The sequence below is a fragment of the Octopus bimaculoides genome, chromosome 2, assembly GCF_001194135.2.
Source record: "Octopus bimaculoides isolate UCB-OBI-ISO-001 chromosome 2, ASM119413v2, whole genome shotgun sequence".
In the NCBI taxonomy this organism is placed as follows: Eukaryota; Metazoa; Mollusca; class Cephalopoda; order Octopoda; family Octopodidae; genus Octopus; species Octopus bimaculoides.
Genome location: NC_068982.1, coordinates 30,847,482 through 30,855,930, shown reverse-complemented (window position 1 = coordinate 30,855,930; position 8,449 = coordinate 30,847,482).

Below are 8,449 nucleotides of genomic sequence, written 5' to 3'. Positions count from 1 at the left end.
ATATATATATATATATATATATAACGGGTTCGTTTCAGTTATCCTCTACTAAATCTACTCACGTATAGCTGGGACGAAAGCTTCTTACCACACAACCACACGTCCACACTTCCCTTTTGATTCATCAAGAATCAATAAAGTACAGAACTTAACGCCTAAGAGTTTTCTTTAATGCATTGCAGTCGGTGCAACTGAAAGGTTCATAATTCCAGTACACCGAGTTAGATGTTTCCTATCAATCAGCTGGTTATCCGAGCATCTTTGTCTTTCCTTGAAATATCTGTTGTTTCAATATGTCTTGAAATATTATATGAAACTTAGGAAGAAAATGCTTATTTTCCTTTTCTATTTTATTAAAACTTCAACGTGACATATGCGAAGATGGCTGTTTCTACCATATGTTTTTATTTCGTTTCTGCCTATTGTGAAATTTCTCCAAACGTCTTAAACTCCATACAAACGCGATCACTCTAGTAACTTTACGCACAAAATTGCGATTTTGTTGAAATAATGTTTTAAATAAATATGTTTTAAAAACAATGTATGTTGTGCCTGCACTTGTGTGTGAACGCGCAATTTGTGTGTCTGCGTATACACAAACACACACACACACACACACACACACACATATGTATACACGTACATACACATATATATATATTGATCTAACATTTCAAAATCAACGTTTTTACGTCCCCGAACAAAAACAAAATTCAAGGTGGTTGGTATTTACATATGAGATACTTAGCGCCGTGCATACAAGGTTCTAAGAATTCCGTTTTTTTTTTGTTTTTTTTTTGTTTTTTAAGTTGTTACTATCTTGAACGAAAATTCTTTATTCTTCACTTACAGTTCACACCGTAATGTATTCTTTTCAGTGCTGACAAACAAACGTTAGTGCTTACAATATCGATTTGTGAATATCAGTTTACTTGCGACAATTTATACTTTAGGTTCATTTCTGCTGTTTGTTTCTAATTTTGCCCTGAATATTATCAACTTGGCCAGACAGCTACCATCCATTGGACAGTTACTGCGAATTCTGAGGTTGCATAATCGTTGTTTGCCAGCTGTTTACCTTTCTTTTTCATTCAGATTTTTAGTATTATAACCTTTGAATATAACCAAAATTCTTGCAAGCTGAAAAACCGGCCTTCATACAGTTCCTGTTTAATATTTTACTATATTGTGCCCTACAGAAAATGGTGACCTATGAAACTAAGGAATTCCTTTTTTATTTTAGTTTTTACTACTGGGTTAAATATTAGGTTATACCATAAAATGTTCGTACTTTTGCTTTCACGTTTAACATTGCCATTATTTTTACTTATCTAATCTTATCAGAGAACCTAATATGTATTAGCGCCTCATTATGATACCCAACTACCCCATAAAAGCAACGTCATCGGGAGATATCACGAATACACATTTATTAATGCTATCAACCAAGTTTCTCAAGATAATATGTGGTCGATTCGATTATCTATTTGTGTACACTAACTTCCCATTTAGTTTATGGTGTGGTCTGAAATTAACATAAATCAGTCTCAATGTTGTGTGTAAATTTAACGGTGATAAGATGATAAGTATCTACCATGATACTAAGTTTTGTTTCCTGAAATTCTTTAATCAGATTTTTTTCCTAACTTACGACCGCTACAACTTCGCTATAGAATCAAACCATCATCACGATATAAGCCACGCGCGCGCGCGCACGCACACACACACACATACACACACACAAACGCGAGCGCACACATACACAGCACACGAATGTATACATATACATGTAGAAAATCTATCCCTGCATCAAATATAAAACAGCGGACTTTATCATTAATGACAATACTATCCTGCCCAATGGCGATAATTAACCCTTACAATTATTGATTTGTTTTAAACATTTCATTTCCATTTTTTTAGCATTTTCATATTTTTTACATCATTTTTACATCTTTTTTTTTGCAAATAATTTATAACTGTTTTTTACGTCATTTTCTGGTTTATTTAATTATATGGCAGCTCTTGATTGATTTTTTTTTTCGTTTTTGTGTATTAATTTCTTTCTTTTTTTACAATTAGCAAACGTTCTAATTGTTAACTCTCCATATACTTAAACTCTCTCACACATACCCATGCAGAAAGACACTCGCAAATAAAACATACACTCAGAGAAAAACACAGATGCATAATCAGTCACTAAATACACTCGTAGATATGACTTATACAACACACGTATATTCACACATACGCACACATACACACACACACACACACACACACACACACACACACACACACACACAAGTACACACTAAAAACGAAAGTAAAAGACAGTCACAAATAACAAACCAGAAAAACACATATAGACGTGCATACATACACACACGCACATACACACATACACACACTCACACATACATGTACAAACACACACACACACACATTCAAATATCAACTCAGCCGTTACACGCGATCCAGTATGGGTTGGTAATAGCATACACTATGGCTTCGTTCTGTTATACGTAGCAATGTCCTTACGTATAGATACAAACATCATTACTGCACACATGACCTTTCATCTTTTTGCCCATAGTAATTTCAAAAAAGTAACAGCTAATGATTCAGATGGTTGTTGTCCTCAGTGGTTGCACTGTTAATTTATTTCGCTGTTAATTTATTTCACTGTTAATTTATTTGAACGATACTGGAAATATGAAGAACAAAGCTGGACTAAGAAAGGTATTTGAAATTAGAATGTATAGATCTGGATTAAACACCTCGACAGATCTCAACTTGGAGTAAATTGTGTACGATACATTAACGATTCTACCGACTCACCTCCTTGGCCATCAATAAATACTTTATTAACGAATATATGTGGTTAATTACACATACATATAGTTATAGTTACAAACACTCTCACACACATATACATATATAGATAGCATCTCAGTAACATGCATACACATATACATTCACACACGCTCTTATGCTCTCACACAAACTGTCTCCCCAACAGACAGAGAACTGACCATGCATATAACTGTGCAATGAAAACAATGATTTATGGTCCTGATATTGTTTTCTCTGAAAGGATTAAGTCATTAAATAAGACACTTCATTTCACCTGATCTCATTAACATGTGACACAGTCGAGCTGTTTCAACAACTGATTAGTTATCTGCTGGCAAACATCATTAGCCATTAATGATCACACACCACACACACATACACACATACACACACACAGACACACAGACACACACACTCACACACACAAACGTGCACATATTTATTTACACGCGTGTATGTGTGTGTGTATAATAATGTCTGTGTACACACAAACACTCAGATATATATATATATATATATATATATATATATATATATATATATATATACACGCATACATATATACCCTCAAATAGTGGGTTATTTTCAAAATATAATATTCAAAACAGTATATCAAATGATAGAGAGTGTGCAAAGCATTTTAAAATGGTGCTATACCCAGACATAAGCTAACTAGCATACAGACAAAATTTGTGACGTGAAAATTATGATTATCTGAAAGTATGTCAAGTGACTTAACAAACTACGAGGTTTTCTAGCGCATGAGTTACAATTACTTGAATAATTAACAAAGCAGATGATTCACAGGGCCCTGTTTTCAGTGTAGTCTGTGAAATGTTTGATTATCCCAAGCGTTCCCGGAAGACTTACTTTTAGCGTGTGCGCAGAAAATATACATTAAACAAAAAAAATAATAACGGCGTTATAACATATTCTATGCGTTTATATGGTAAAGTAAAATTTCATTAGTCAGATCTCAATTATATATCATCGCAATTATTTACCAGACAATACAAAATTACCGGAAATATACGGGCAATTATCATCATATATAAAGTACATAACGGAAAAAAAGACGTCCAAGACGTGAGACATTAATCATAAACATCACTATATCTGAACAATATATATGTGTGAATGTCTGTGTGTGTATTATGTATGTGTATATGTGTGTATTTATATATATATACACACACATATATATACGTAAATACATTTATATTTGCATGTTTCTATGTACATATATAGATATATACAGATAGATAGATAGATAGATAGATAGATAGATAGATAGATAGATAGATAGATAGATAGATAGAGACACATATCTATGAGAAATTAAGATAGGCATGAATTTATATTGTTAGTTCCTACGTATATTTCACCATTCTAGTTAGATGCTTAATCAGAACGGGTCAACAGAGAGCACATTATTACCTCCGCCAAGGAAGGCGTTGGTTTGTCCGTCTGTCCGTCTGTGTGCAAAATAAATCAAAAAGTTGTGAACGATATTTGATGAAACTTGCAGGAAAAGTTGCTAATGACACAAGGAACAGATGATGACATTTTTGTAGTGATCCGGGAATTTTTATGGATTCTTGAAGGATTTTTCACTTGTTATATTTACTTTACATGAAGTATTACGTTACGTTCTTTGATTATCTCCCTTGAAAACACGTTCATCGTCTGCACGTAACCTAAGGTGGCGTTGTTGTTTCCAAAGTTTATTTTGGTTTCTCTATTAGTAATTTTACGTGCGTATCTATCTTTAAATGAGTTGCTTGGTGAAGGTCTGCAGAGGATGATATGACAAGCCTTGACTATTAGGATCGACTCAAAAAGCTCAGGCTTTTCTGCCTCCACCGCTGCTGTGAGCTCTATATCATCTATATGATGTGGAAAATATTCCATCATTATTGCCCGTCTTTAAAATTCGTCCGAGGCTTGTCCCCCGTGCCATCTGTCCACTACAGAAATGTTCGTGTCTTATCACAACACTATGACAGAACTATTTCAAATCAATTGGCCTTGCTCTCTTCAACATCGTGCCAGACACACATAAAGGAGGAAAGTGACTTCACGGCATTCAGACGATCCCTAGATGATTGCCCCCAGCAAATACCAGATAAACCACCCACACCCAGATATGTCCCTGAAAACAATAACCCTCTGCTTGAATGGGCTACGGTTCCCCAAAGTTGACTGTGTATCTCTTCCAGGTGGTGCTATTTAATTAGACATGGCCTGAGTCAACTTTGACCGAGATTTATCTAAATAATCTAATCTATGCTGTAACCTTTTAATCAAAGCATAACAACGTAGGTTGAGGCTGATATCTTAACATTTCTGATGGTCTTAAGTATAAAAAAAATTATTAAAGATTTATATAGAACTACATTCAGAGTATGTCTATAAGCTATTGTGTTTAGACTTGGTTTCTATCCTCAAACTGTTCCGTTTTGTAGAAACTGATTGTGGTGATTGTAGTGTTGACGGTGATTGTGGTGAAAGCAGAGCCAGTGTTGATGATGACGATGGTCGAGTTAAGTATGGTATTTGCCGGCGTTGGTTTGGGAAATTGAACGATTCTCAGTATGCGTGTATATGGGTGGAAATGAGCTGCTTGGCGGATGTCTGCGCTCTCCGATTGCTTTTCTAGTTGCATTAAGTTACAGAGAACTTACGTCTGTTCCCTGTAACATAATACCATAAAGGACTCTCTGTTTACCTGTTCTGGTTAATCATCCAAATCTACCGTGAACATGTGCTTTGAAATCTGCGTAGAGCTCTAAACATAAGAGTACCAGTCGCACATCTATTTGTACACACAAAATATGTGTGTGAGTATTTGCGTAAATGAGTAACAGTAGAAGTACAAGTGTCAATCCATTACGGCTGTTTCTAACAACTCCTTTAATTAATTAATGAAAACATTACATCATTGTAAAGAAACCGTTTTTGTCAGATGAATTCATGGACTTCAAAATTAAAGACATTCAAAATGATTTAAAATACACGGAGCAAAACATTTTCAGTGATTCTGCTACTATTTTTGTTGATAAAATGGATTTATCAGAATAGTGTATATTTAGTTAGAACAGAAATATCTATAGGTCAGTATAGTTTTTAAGGGATAGAGAAAGAATAATTGACATCCAGTAACCCAATTATCTCTACTTCTAACAAAAGAGGAGGGCATGGCTCCATTAATCTTGGGTTTATCTATTAAGGAGTTGTTTATTGTCTACTGGTCAGGGGTAAGAAAATTAATTTCGGTCAGGTCAACCTACTAAATTATCAAAGTTATTTGTGATGGAATCACTGAAAATGTTTCGCGCCGTGGATTTTAAACTATATTAAATCATTTTGAATGTCCTTAATTTTGAAGTTCATGAATTGATCTGACGAAAACGGCTTCTTTATGATGATGTAATGTTTTCATTAATCAATTAAAGGAGTCGTTAGAAACGGCCGTAATGAATTGACAACGATACCTCTACTATTATTCATTTATATTTTATTCACCCGTTTCGGAAACTATCTTTCGTAAGTATTATGGACTATATATTTAATATTATGTACATGTCTGAATAGCCCAAGAGCGGATTTCTTTACTCAGCTTGGTCTAATTGTCTATATACACTGCATGAATATCATTCGGCCTGTACTTATGTACCAAGTTTGATATTTACATAATGTTGGGTTTGTATATTATTCTGACTTAACGAGGTGCCTCAATGTGTGTGTGTGTGTGTGTGCATATCACACGTAAGACGACGTGTGAGGCTTTTGCAATTTCTTGCCGAACAACCACACAGATGATTTGTTTTTATTGATCAAATGTTTCTGCATATATAAACTCACTCTCTCTCTCTATCAAATCGATATTACCTGCACAGATGCAAAACGTGTCACGTCAGATGACGAAAAGTTATCACGGCAGCATAAACTGAAGTGTTTTACTCAATAACAACGCAACATCCGGTCTCTGAATCGCAATCGTGAGTGCAACACACACACACGCGCGCGCGCGCGCACGCGCGCGCGCACGCACTCACATACATGTATCAAATTAAATAGACAACTAAAAGAGCTACTAACAGTTTCATGCTATTATGATACTTGAACTGGCATATTTATAAAATCCGGAATGTATCTTAAAGCAATCTCTCAGGCTCTGTTTATATATATATATATATATATATATATATATATAGATAGATATATATATATATGTATATATATATATTCAGAAGCTTTAGATTAGTTAAAATGCTTATGGCATATTTTAACTTCTAAAGGCAAATTCACTGCAGTTACCGTGAAAAATAAATTCTTGCTAATGGTAAAGGGTTTTTAAAACACCTCTGTTCAGTGTCTCCTCCTTGTGTACTCCTTCATATGTTTCTAACTTCTTAGCGTTCCTCAGTTTGGGATACTATGGAGTACATTATAGAGCTGTAAATCGACCTCGATGTTATCTCTGGACTTTATTCAACGTCTTTCCTTGTATAGAGACTGTAGGGTTAGCATTAAATGAGATTTATTCGGTTCTAAAATATTGGTTAGCTGCATTATGTCCAATGATTACAGCGACTGACCTCATTGCTGTGTGTGTGCGGTGCGCGCGCGCTTGTGCAAAATAATGAGATGAACAGGAGTGAAGAGGATTATATACGTCAAAACGTTATATACGTTATGAATCGGCGAGCTGGCAGAATCGTTAGCACGCCGGGCGAAATACCTAGCGGTATTTGGTCTGCTGCTAAGTTCTGAGTTCAAATTCCGCCGAGGTCGACTTTGCCTTTCATCCTTTCGGGGTCGATAAATTAAGTACCAGTTGCGCAATGGGGTCGATGTAATCGACTTAATCCCTCTATCTGTCCTTGTTTGTCTCCTCTATGTTTAGAACCTTGTGGGCAGTAAAGAAATATATATACGTCAAAACACGCCGGCAGTAGATTTGAAACAAAGACCTTAGAATTTGTAACCCAATACTCTGTTTGTTCACTCGTTTTGTCTCAAGAAAGTGAATGTCAGTGCACACAGCCAGCAAAGAGCATTATTGTTTGGGTTTTTCTACTGTTCTACTGTTTCAATTATTTAAAATTTAATGCCGATATAATGAGTGTCTGTTCGTTTTTGTTTTTTGCATTAGATCAGTTCAGAATATAGGTTTGTCGAGTATGGATGTGCAGGCATTAACAAAGTTTGCAGAAATGGTTCCATATTTACCAATATATAATATAATCTATGCTTTCAGGTGATGAGAGTTTTAAAGGTCAAAACACCCTGACTTTTCATCTTTATACTCAAAGTATTAATAGTTCTAATGATGTGTAAACTTAACTGGCCTTTAAGCTCTTCAGTGACTCTTCATAAACCTGGTATGCATATACTTACAGCCGTACACGCAGATATTTATACATATGTGTATATATCATTCCATATATATATACTATCTATATGGATGTAGTTATGTGCTTATATGTGTGCCCTTGCAAATGTGTAAATGTGTATATATATATATATATATATGTATGAATATGTATGTATGTGTGTGTGTATATACATATATGCATAAATATATATA